Below are 9,108 nucleotides of genomic sequence, written 5' to 3' on the forward strand. Positions count from 1 at the left end.
TCTTTGCAAAGCTTTTGATTTTCATAATTTTCTTTTTATACTCATATTTTCTTAAAATTTAGTTAGAGTATAAAATTACAATGCCTAGTACAATTGTCATAAATGGATTTGGGAACAAACACAACCAATCACATTAACCACGTGTATGAGGGAATTGGTGGGAATATAGCTTTGCCTTCATTTCAACAGAATGTCTCACAGAGGACTTGGCTGGACCACCAGGGCAGTGAAGTCTTTAGCTTCTTCTTCAGCTGTTAGTGTTTGAGGTTTCCTCCAAGCACAGGAAATGAGAATTTCCTTTAGAACTTAACTTGATATCTACACAGAATGGATCTGAACAGAAATAAGCAAGTTATCTAAGAGAGAGAAAATAGCTTCCCAGGCCACCTATCTACTGTCTAGATTGCAACTTGATTAAACATGTCTGAGGAAAGAAAGCAAGAAGGTGCCTAGGAAGGGGCTGGGGAGCCGAATCAGTGGCCCATGGAAACAGGCTCAGAGACAGACATCCTTGACAGTATTGGAAGCAAGGCTATTAGGCAGAGTATATTTTAGGGTTCCAAAGACATCTCTGGGTGAGGTGAATGTACAATATTGTTTAACCATCTTACCTTGTGCTGTAAAGATAACATTCTTTGTTCCATTTCCATGCCTAACAAAAATCTTCTTAGTAGAGATTTGCCTAGTGTTGAGAGAACAACCTCCCAGACTTTGAGTACAATAGGTCCCTAAGAGAGGGGTTGCCTATGGTAAAGGAAATGACTTGAGATTGTGATTAAATTTCCTGTGCAGTTAGAAAAAAGCTGTTGATTGTATAAGCACTCATCTTAAATTTCTGGTTGTAAACGAATACACTGGCATTGTGACAGCTACTTCAGTCTCCTGTGTGATTCTGTTGTGGCAGGTCCAGACTGCTGTTCACTGAGAAGGGGATCTAGACCCAAAGAACTTGTCCTAGTGTAGTGATTGAAGAACAAGGGCACAGTGCTTACTTGGATGCCAGAAGAGTCCTAAATTGGCATTACAATCTCTATCACAGCTTGTGGATGTTTACTTAGGGTGAGTGCAGCATGACATCCCCTAGTGCCAAACAAGAGTGATTTTCTGGGATTAAAACCAAAACCCAGATCCTGGCATACAACTGTGATCTTCAGGGTCCAACCCATCTCCACTTAGGCTCCATTTCCTGTGAAGACTACTAAGTTCTTCCACCAACTCTCATTCTATTGATTTCACAGTAGTATTTGAGGGATCACAGATTTGTTTCATGTACCCTGTTTTTCAGATGACAAAAAAAGGCTTGGGAATATACTTCGAGTTCCATGTGCAGTACAATAGATTTTTGTTGGTTATCCATTTTAAATATAGCAGTGGGTACATGACCTGCTCAATGTTATGTGCCAGCCTGGATGGGAGGGGTGTCTGGGGGAGAATGGATACATGCATATGTATGGCTGAGTCCTTTCACTGTTCACCTGAAACTATCACCACATTGTTAATTGGCTAGACCCCAGTACAAAATGTTTTGGTGTTAAAAATAAAATTTTTAAAAATTTAATAAAAATATTCTTTAACTGATGAACACTATCGGGCTAAAAGCTGGAATTAGAATCTATCTCATGATTCTCAGTTTTGAGCTCTCATCAGTCGTCTGTGGCCTACAATTCAGCTGACCCCACAGCACTGCAAGAAAAGTGGAGTATCAGAGGACTGTGGGGCATGGTAGACCGTGGACAATGAAAGAGGCCATGCTATAAAATCAGAGAAGGGCAAATAGGTTCTCAGCTAACTCAGACACCTGATAAACAGAGACATAGTTTCAGTTCTGCTTTGGAACCCAAACAGGTCTATAGAGCAGGTAAGAAGGGCATGTAGAGCTCTCAAGGTGGGGAGCTAAAGGTAGGAGATACAGGAGGGGGAGCTGGGAACCCCAGAAGAGCTCTACAGAATCCTTGACAAACAATTAAAAGTAAAGTTACCCATTTGCATTTTTATGATGGATCTTATGAATGGCAAGATTTATTCTATAGTCCTGAATAGTAGCAAAAATTGGGTTATTTCTGTTTTGTTCTGTGTTCCTAGAGAACGGTGTATCCTTGTTAAAAGCTAATGCATTGCATTCCAACTTGATTAAAGATATAAAACAAACAGCTGTGAAAATCATGGAAACTCAGGAAAAAGAGAACTTTTGAAAAAGTCTTTTTTATGTGTAATGGCTTAGAAAGCAGAAGAAAACAGGAACTATTTTGTGTTTGGGTTCTAATTGGTCACGTACATATCCGATAAAAATGCATCGGTTGCTTGCAAATCCTTGGGGACCCTCCAGGAAATGGAGGAGTCATGAGAAGTGGAACTGGAAAGAATTTAAAACCTTCAGCATCGGTTTTGTTCAGGTGTGGTTGGTATATATGCGGAGTATCCCTCCAAATCCACACCACACCTGTTTTCACCCCGCTCTGTGCCTCAGATGGTATCATTTGAACTTCCAGCATCAGTTGGGTCTACCCAATAGGAGGCTCCACAGGGAGATTTCAAAGGTGGGGAAAATGTTGGTGATTTTAATCTTCCCAATCCCCTCCTCGCCTAAATGCAACTGAATAGCGCGCACCTTTCTCCCCTGAGGCCACAGCACCCGTATCCTGCCCCCTCTTCCACAACTACTGCCTTTTCCAGATCCAGGAGCAGCAAAACCACTCATCTCTTCCGGCCTGGGGTGAAGTCTCCTATGGCATGAATTTCTGGGTGCTTCGCTCTCCCTTGTTGCTCCCTGGAACCTTCCCACACCTTTATAAATGGTTCCCTCATTAAATTCTTTCCAGTTCCACTTCTCATGACTCCTCCATTTCCTGGAGGGTCCCCAAGGATTTGCAAGCAAGCTTGCAAATGTTTGGTCATGCTTTTGATATTGGAATAGCTCACACTTTAGCAGTCTTGATCCTCCAGCTTTCAATTTCATTTTTGTGTGAAGCTTTTCCAAGACAACAACATAAAATTCCAATTAAACACATGTTTAGCTCTACTAGAGTCTAAAAGCAAGCACAATTAATCATTCCCAAGTAAGCCATACTTGGACTAAAGTAAGAGTGGACACTGTCAAGGGAAGAAAGATTATTATAAGCCTAAACTGTTAAATTATACTTTCATGACTGAACACAACTGTAATCCATATTATTATTTTAAATTACACTATAAAAAGCAGTCATTTATTGCCTTTCCAAAACCTAGTGATAATATATTACCAAATTATCAAGGGTACTTTATTAAAGCTCTTGAATTTGATTTATAATGCATGATGTAGCTTATCCTTGAGAAAAATCTACTAAAAGGTATACTTAGTCTTAAAGCTAGTGAAATAAAATCTCCCTCTAATCAGCCGCCGGAAAGCTTCCGCTTCAGTGCTTTGTTGATACTGGTGTCAGCAGGACCTTAAAAGCTTGAAGCTTTTTATGTTTGATCAAATACCAGCATTATGCTGAAGCACAAGTATTAATTCACAGAGTGAAGCTTCCAAAAACTTCTCCAGTTCTCCTTCATCCTTCCTCCACCCATCACAAAGGTCACATCAAATAGGAGGTTGGGGTCAATACAGAGACAGACATTTTGTGAACGTTCAGTACACACAGAACCACTCTAGAACCCAAGGGAGAGAAGAGCTCCAAAATACACTTTTCTGAAAATGCCAATCATATCTAAGAAAAGAAAAAGTAACTGCTGCTTGGAAGTAAGACGATGACATGGTTGTTATTCTCATCTTAAATGAGAAGTGGAGTGCCAGAAAGAGTTAGACTTTTCAGTCAGTGTTTGGAGGAGCTGGAATCATTGTCAGTCAGATCATAACGGTCCCTTCCCAAATAAACTCTCTCAACACAGAAATAGGAAGCCGCTAAGGTTATAGAAAATAATCTTTTCTACAACTTTTACCTCACTTTGATTCTGGGCCTCCTAACAGAAAGCTTTCGTTATGCTGCCAGATTCCTCACCCCCAGCAAATGCTCAAGGGAACAAACTGGATTTTTTAAGTGTGTCTTAGAAACAAACATACAGCAAAGTATCAACAATAAAACCATGTTCTCAGATGATCATTTTACAGAAGAGCTCAAGATGTATTTATATTGACATCAATGTAGTTACTATAAATGCTGATCTCAATAACTTTTACATGGTTTCTTTTCCCTCCTATATACACAGACAAATGGAGAATTACTGTTCTCGCCACAGTAATTTGGACTCGAGGCAACCTGTAAGATGCTTACCATCACTGTAACACTATTAAGGCATGGTATTTCTTACCAGATTATTTGATTTTTTTTTTTTTTTTTTACTGATTGAATAGGCAAATAAGAGTCGGCACCATTATTTTTAGCAGGTACACAGGTAAGAGGAGCTGGGGAAATTAATTGCTGACATGGAAGCACACACATGCATTGAGAAAAAGGGGGGAAGTACCAGAAGGACCTTTGGGTTTGCTTGAAAATCATATCAGAGAGTTAAAGAAACATAAGCTGTGCATCTTCTACTGTCTGAGTCTTTATTGCCATAAATGTACTGGACAGTTTTGGGCACCACAGGTGTGATGTACATCAGATCAGATAGGAAATGGAATTTACCATGACATTATAATTTTAGCGTCATTCTTAATAAAATATAAAATTTAACTGAATTGGTCATATTAGGGTCCCAGGGAAGATTTTTCCTGTGATTGAAAGAGGAACACTGCCCAAAGCCATTCCTGCTGACTCCCCAAGTCAAAGAAATTTATTTTCCAAACTGATGACTTTCCTTGTCCACGGTTGCATGGCTTGAAATTTGGTGCCCCAAACATTCAGCCATGATTAGCTTCTCTCAGTTTAAAGGATCTGCCACCAAGTTAATTTTTATGGCACTTCGGAGACTATTTTAGTTGCTACTTGACATTTTGTCCATCTCTTATCTTTGAATGCCTTTCCTGACAAGCTCACTTCCTAGCTTCCCTTGCAGCTCAACAGCAGGCATGTGACCTGGGCTCCACCAGTGAGATGTACACAACTGAGACTTCAATGCAAAATCAAAAACCATTGCAGGTATGATGAAAGATGACCCCCAAAAATATCAGGTCCCAATACCTGGGACCTGTGAATGTTACCTTACAAGGTAAAGACTTCACAGATGTGGTTAAATTAAAGGTATTGAGACAGGGAGAGTAACCTGTATTATCCAGGTGGGCCATACACAACCTTGTGTGTATCTTAAAAAAGGAGAGCAATGGAGAACAGTGTGGAGATTCCTTAAAAACCTGGAAATGGAACTGCCGTGAGTGAGTGAGTGAAGTCGCTCAGTCGTGTCCGACTCTTTGCGACCCCATAGACTATAGCCTACCAGGCTCCTCCGTCCATGGGATTTTCCAGGCAAGAATACTGGAGTGGGTTGCCATTTCCTTCTCCAATGCATGGAAATGAACTGCCGTACAGCCCAGCAATCCCACTGCTGGGCACACACACCAAGGAAACCAGAACTGAAAGAGATATGTGTACCCCAATGTTCATTGCGGCACTGTTTACCAGGACATGGAAGCAACCTAGATGTCCATCAGCCGACGAATGGATAGGAAAATTGTGGTACATATACATATGGAATATTAGTCAACTATTAAAAAGAACACATTTGAGTCAGTTCTAATGAGGAGGATGAAACTGGAGCCTATTATACAGAGCGAAGTAAATCAGAAAGAAAAACACCAATACAGTATACTAACGCATATATATGGTATTTACAAAGATAGTAATGACGACCCTATATGCAAGACAGCAAAAGAGACACAGGTATAAAGAACAGACTTTTGGACTCTGTGGGAGAAGGCAAGGGTGGGATGATTTGAACATGTATATTACCATATGTGAAAGAGATGACCAGTCCAAGTTCAATGCATGAAACAGGGCACTCAAAGCCAGAGGGATGGGATGGGGAGGGAGGCAGGAAGGGGGTTTGGGATGGGGGGACACATGTACACCCGTGGCTGATTCATGTCAATGTATGGTGAAAACCACCACAATATTGTAAAGTAATTAACCTCCAATTAAAATAAATTAATTTTTTTTAAAAAGGGTGAATAAGAAATTATACAAATGACCTTATTTACAAAACAGAAACAGACTCACAGAGTTGGAGAAGGAACTCATGGATGCCAGGGGAGAAGGATGCGGGGAAGGGATAGTTAGGGAGTTTGGGATCAACATGTACACACTGTTATATTTTAAATGGATAACCAACAAGGACCTACTGTATAACACAAGGAACTTTGCTCAAAGTTATGTGGCAGTCTGAATGGGAGGGGCATTTGGGGGAGAATGGATACATGTATACGTATGGTTGTCCACTTGAAACTATCACAATATTGTTAATCAGTTATACTTCAATATAAAAATGATCTACTTGTAGAAATGGTGGCTCGGATGGTAAAGAAACTGCCTGCAATGCAAAAGCCCCAGGTTCAATCTCTGGGTCAGGAATATAAAAAGTTTTTTTTTTTTTAAAAAAGGAGGGCAGAGGGAGACTTGACACATACAAGGAAGAGACAACGTGATGACAGAGCAGAGGGGTTTGAAGATCCTGACCTTGAAGACAAGAGCTACGCAGCCAAGCCAAGTAATACCAGATGCCATCAGAAGTTGGCAGGGTTTGTAAGGAATGTGTTCTCTCCTAGAGTCACCAGGAGGAGATAGCCCTGGCCACACCCTCCCTGATTTCCCACCAAGTCAGTGATACTGACTCTTGACTTCTGTCCTCCAGAATTGTAAGTGAATACTTAGACAGAGGAGGCTGGAGGCTTGCAGTCCATAATGTCACAAAGAGTCAGACACAACTGAAGCATCAACACAATAGCACCCATTTTTTGTTTTGGGGCTTCCCACATGGCTCAGTGGTAAAGAATCCGCCTGCCAATACAGGAGACACAGGTTCAATTACTGGATTGGGAAGATCCCCTGGGGAAAGGAACAGCAGCCCACTCTAGTCATCTTCCCTGGAGAATTCCATGGACAGAGGAGCCTGGCAGGCTACAGTCCATAGGGTCACAAAGGGTCAGACACAACTAAGAATGCATGCATGTTTTTCTTTTAAGCCACTCAGTTTCTGAAAATTCATTACAAACTGGAAACTAATACAAACATGAAGAAGGAGGCCCTGCACAGAATCCACTGTACTAAGAGTGGTGGGAGACACACACAGCTGAAATGGCCAAAGTTCAGAACTACAGTCCAATACCCAGCGAGCTGCTGATTCTATGCCCAAAAGGTGTATATGTGGAGTCCCCTGGTATAATTTATTCATTGCTTTTACTGTGTAGTTTCTGACCCTCTCAACAATTCTGTGAGCTACCTAATATACTTTTAGAAATTGCTTTTCTGCTTAAGCTAGAGTAACTTCAGTTTTTTGCATTTAAGGAGCCTAGCCATCACAATAGTTAAATTAGCATTACCTTAAAAATGGTGGATCCTCCTTACCTATAGCAGATCATGTACGGAGTATCCTCTTCTTCCCATGTATTTATCTACTTGAAATCCAATTAAACTAAGACATAGAGTGGAAAAGAAAAGTCAATATCAGAGGCATATTCAATTCAATTAAAATAATTTGAATGAGTTACTGTATTCAATCAAAATAACTATGTGCCAATCCCTATCTTTGACAAGGTAAAATGGGTACTTTGAAGATTGTAGTGTAAATAAATAACACATAATTTCCGTCCTGGTATCTTGCCCCACAGTTCAGTGAAAGAACATGCTTCTCTCCAGGGCCTTGCTACTCAACTTGTGGCCGAGGCGCCTTCAGCATCAACGAAGAGTTTGTTAGAAATGCAGAACCCCACACCTTACCTGAGGCCTACTAAACCAGAATCTGCATTCCAATATGATGCTCAGGTGGTCCATACATCTATTAAAGGTCGAAAAGCATTTTACAAGGGGACAAGGAGGAGGACTTCATAGAGGAAGTGGCATTTGGTTTGACACTTAAGTTGATTCTTGGATTGAGCTGCACAGAGAAAGAGACTCCATGTAAAGAACACTCTAAGCAAATGCAGGACAGCGGGACAATATGGAACACAATTATGGGTCATAAAGCGTTTTTAAAAATCCTACGTATAGACTGAATGTGTGCTAAGTCACTTAAGTCATGTCTGACTCTTTGTGACCCCATGGACTGTATGTAGCCTGCTAGGCTCCTCTGTCCTTGGGATTCTCCAGGCAAGAATACTGGAGTGGGTTGCCATGCCCTTCTCCAGGGGATCTTCTCAACCCAGGGATCAAACCAGCATCTCTCCTGTCTCCTGCACTGACAGGCAGGCAGGTTTTTTACCACTAGCACCACCTGGGAAGGCCACATATAGACTACTCAGCCATAAAAAAGAATGAAATAATGCCATTTGCAGCAACATGGATGGATCTAGAGATTATTATACTAAGTGAAATAAGTTAGAGGACAAATATTACATAATAACACATATGTGGAATCTAAAATATGGTAAAAATGAACTTATTTATAAAACAGAGACAGGTTCATAGACATAGATAACAAACTTACAGTTACAAAAGGCAAAAGTGTGGGGGGAGGGATAAATTAGGAATTTGGGGTCAGCAGGGGCTTCCTTGGTAGCTTAGTTGGTCAAGAATCTGCCTACAACGTGGGAGACCTGGGTTCAATTCCTTGGTCCAGAAGATCCCCTGGAGAAGGAAATGGTAATCCACTCCAGTATTCTGGCCTGGATGGACAGAGAAGTCTAGTGGGCTGAAGTCCATGGGATCGCAAAGAGTTGGATATGACTGAGCAACTAACAAGTAGATACAAATTACTACGTATTATATAAAATATATAAATGACAAGGCCCAATGTATAGCACAGGGAGCTATAATAAATATCTGACTGTAATGGAAAAGAACCTAAAATTTTTTTCAATAAATAAAAATCCTACACATAATAGGATAAAGAATGGCAAAGTAGGTTAGGATCCATCTGTAGATGGCTTGAGAGGCAGGCTCTAGAGTTTTCACTTTAGACTGGAGCACAGAAGATGCACAAGGGGGCAGGAGACAGGGGACTGTGTCCAGAATTTTGTTTCAGGAAATTTAATCTGAC

The 9,108-nt window shown here is 40.8% G+C and overlaps 1 long non-coding RNA gene across 1 annotated transcript; it reads right to left on the reverse strand.

The window, feature by feature from the left end:
• Window positions 1-259: 259 nt before the first annotated feature.
• On the reverse strand, window positions 260-7,972 carry LOC129647717 (uncharacterized). Its single transcript, XR_008712457.1, has 3 exons — window positions 7,851-7,972; window positions 7,479-7,545; window positions 260-333 (listed from the first exon to the last, which is right to left on the reverse strand). It is a non-coding gene; the product is annotated as an uncharacterized LOC129647717 (long non-coding RNA).
• Window positions 7,973-9,108: the final 1,136 nt, after the last annotated feature.

This window comes from Bubalus kerabau, chromosome 3 (genome assembly GCF_029407905.1).
Source record: "Bubalus kerabau isolate K-KA32 ecotype Philippines breed swamp buffalo chromosome 3, PCC_UOA_SB_1v2, whole genome shotgun sequence".
NCBI classification, from domain to species: domain Eukaryota; kingdom Metazoa; phylum Chordata; class Mammalia; order Artiodactyla; family Bovidae; genus Bubalus; species Bubalus kerabau.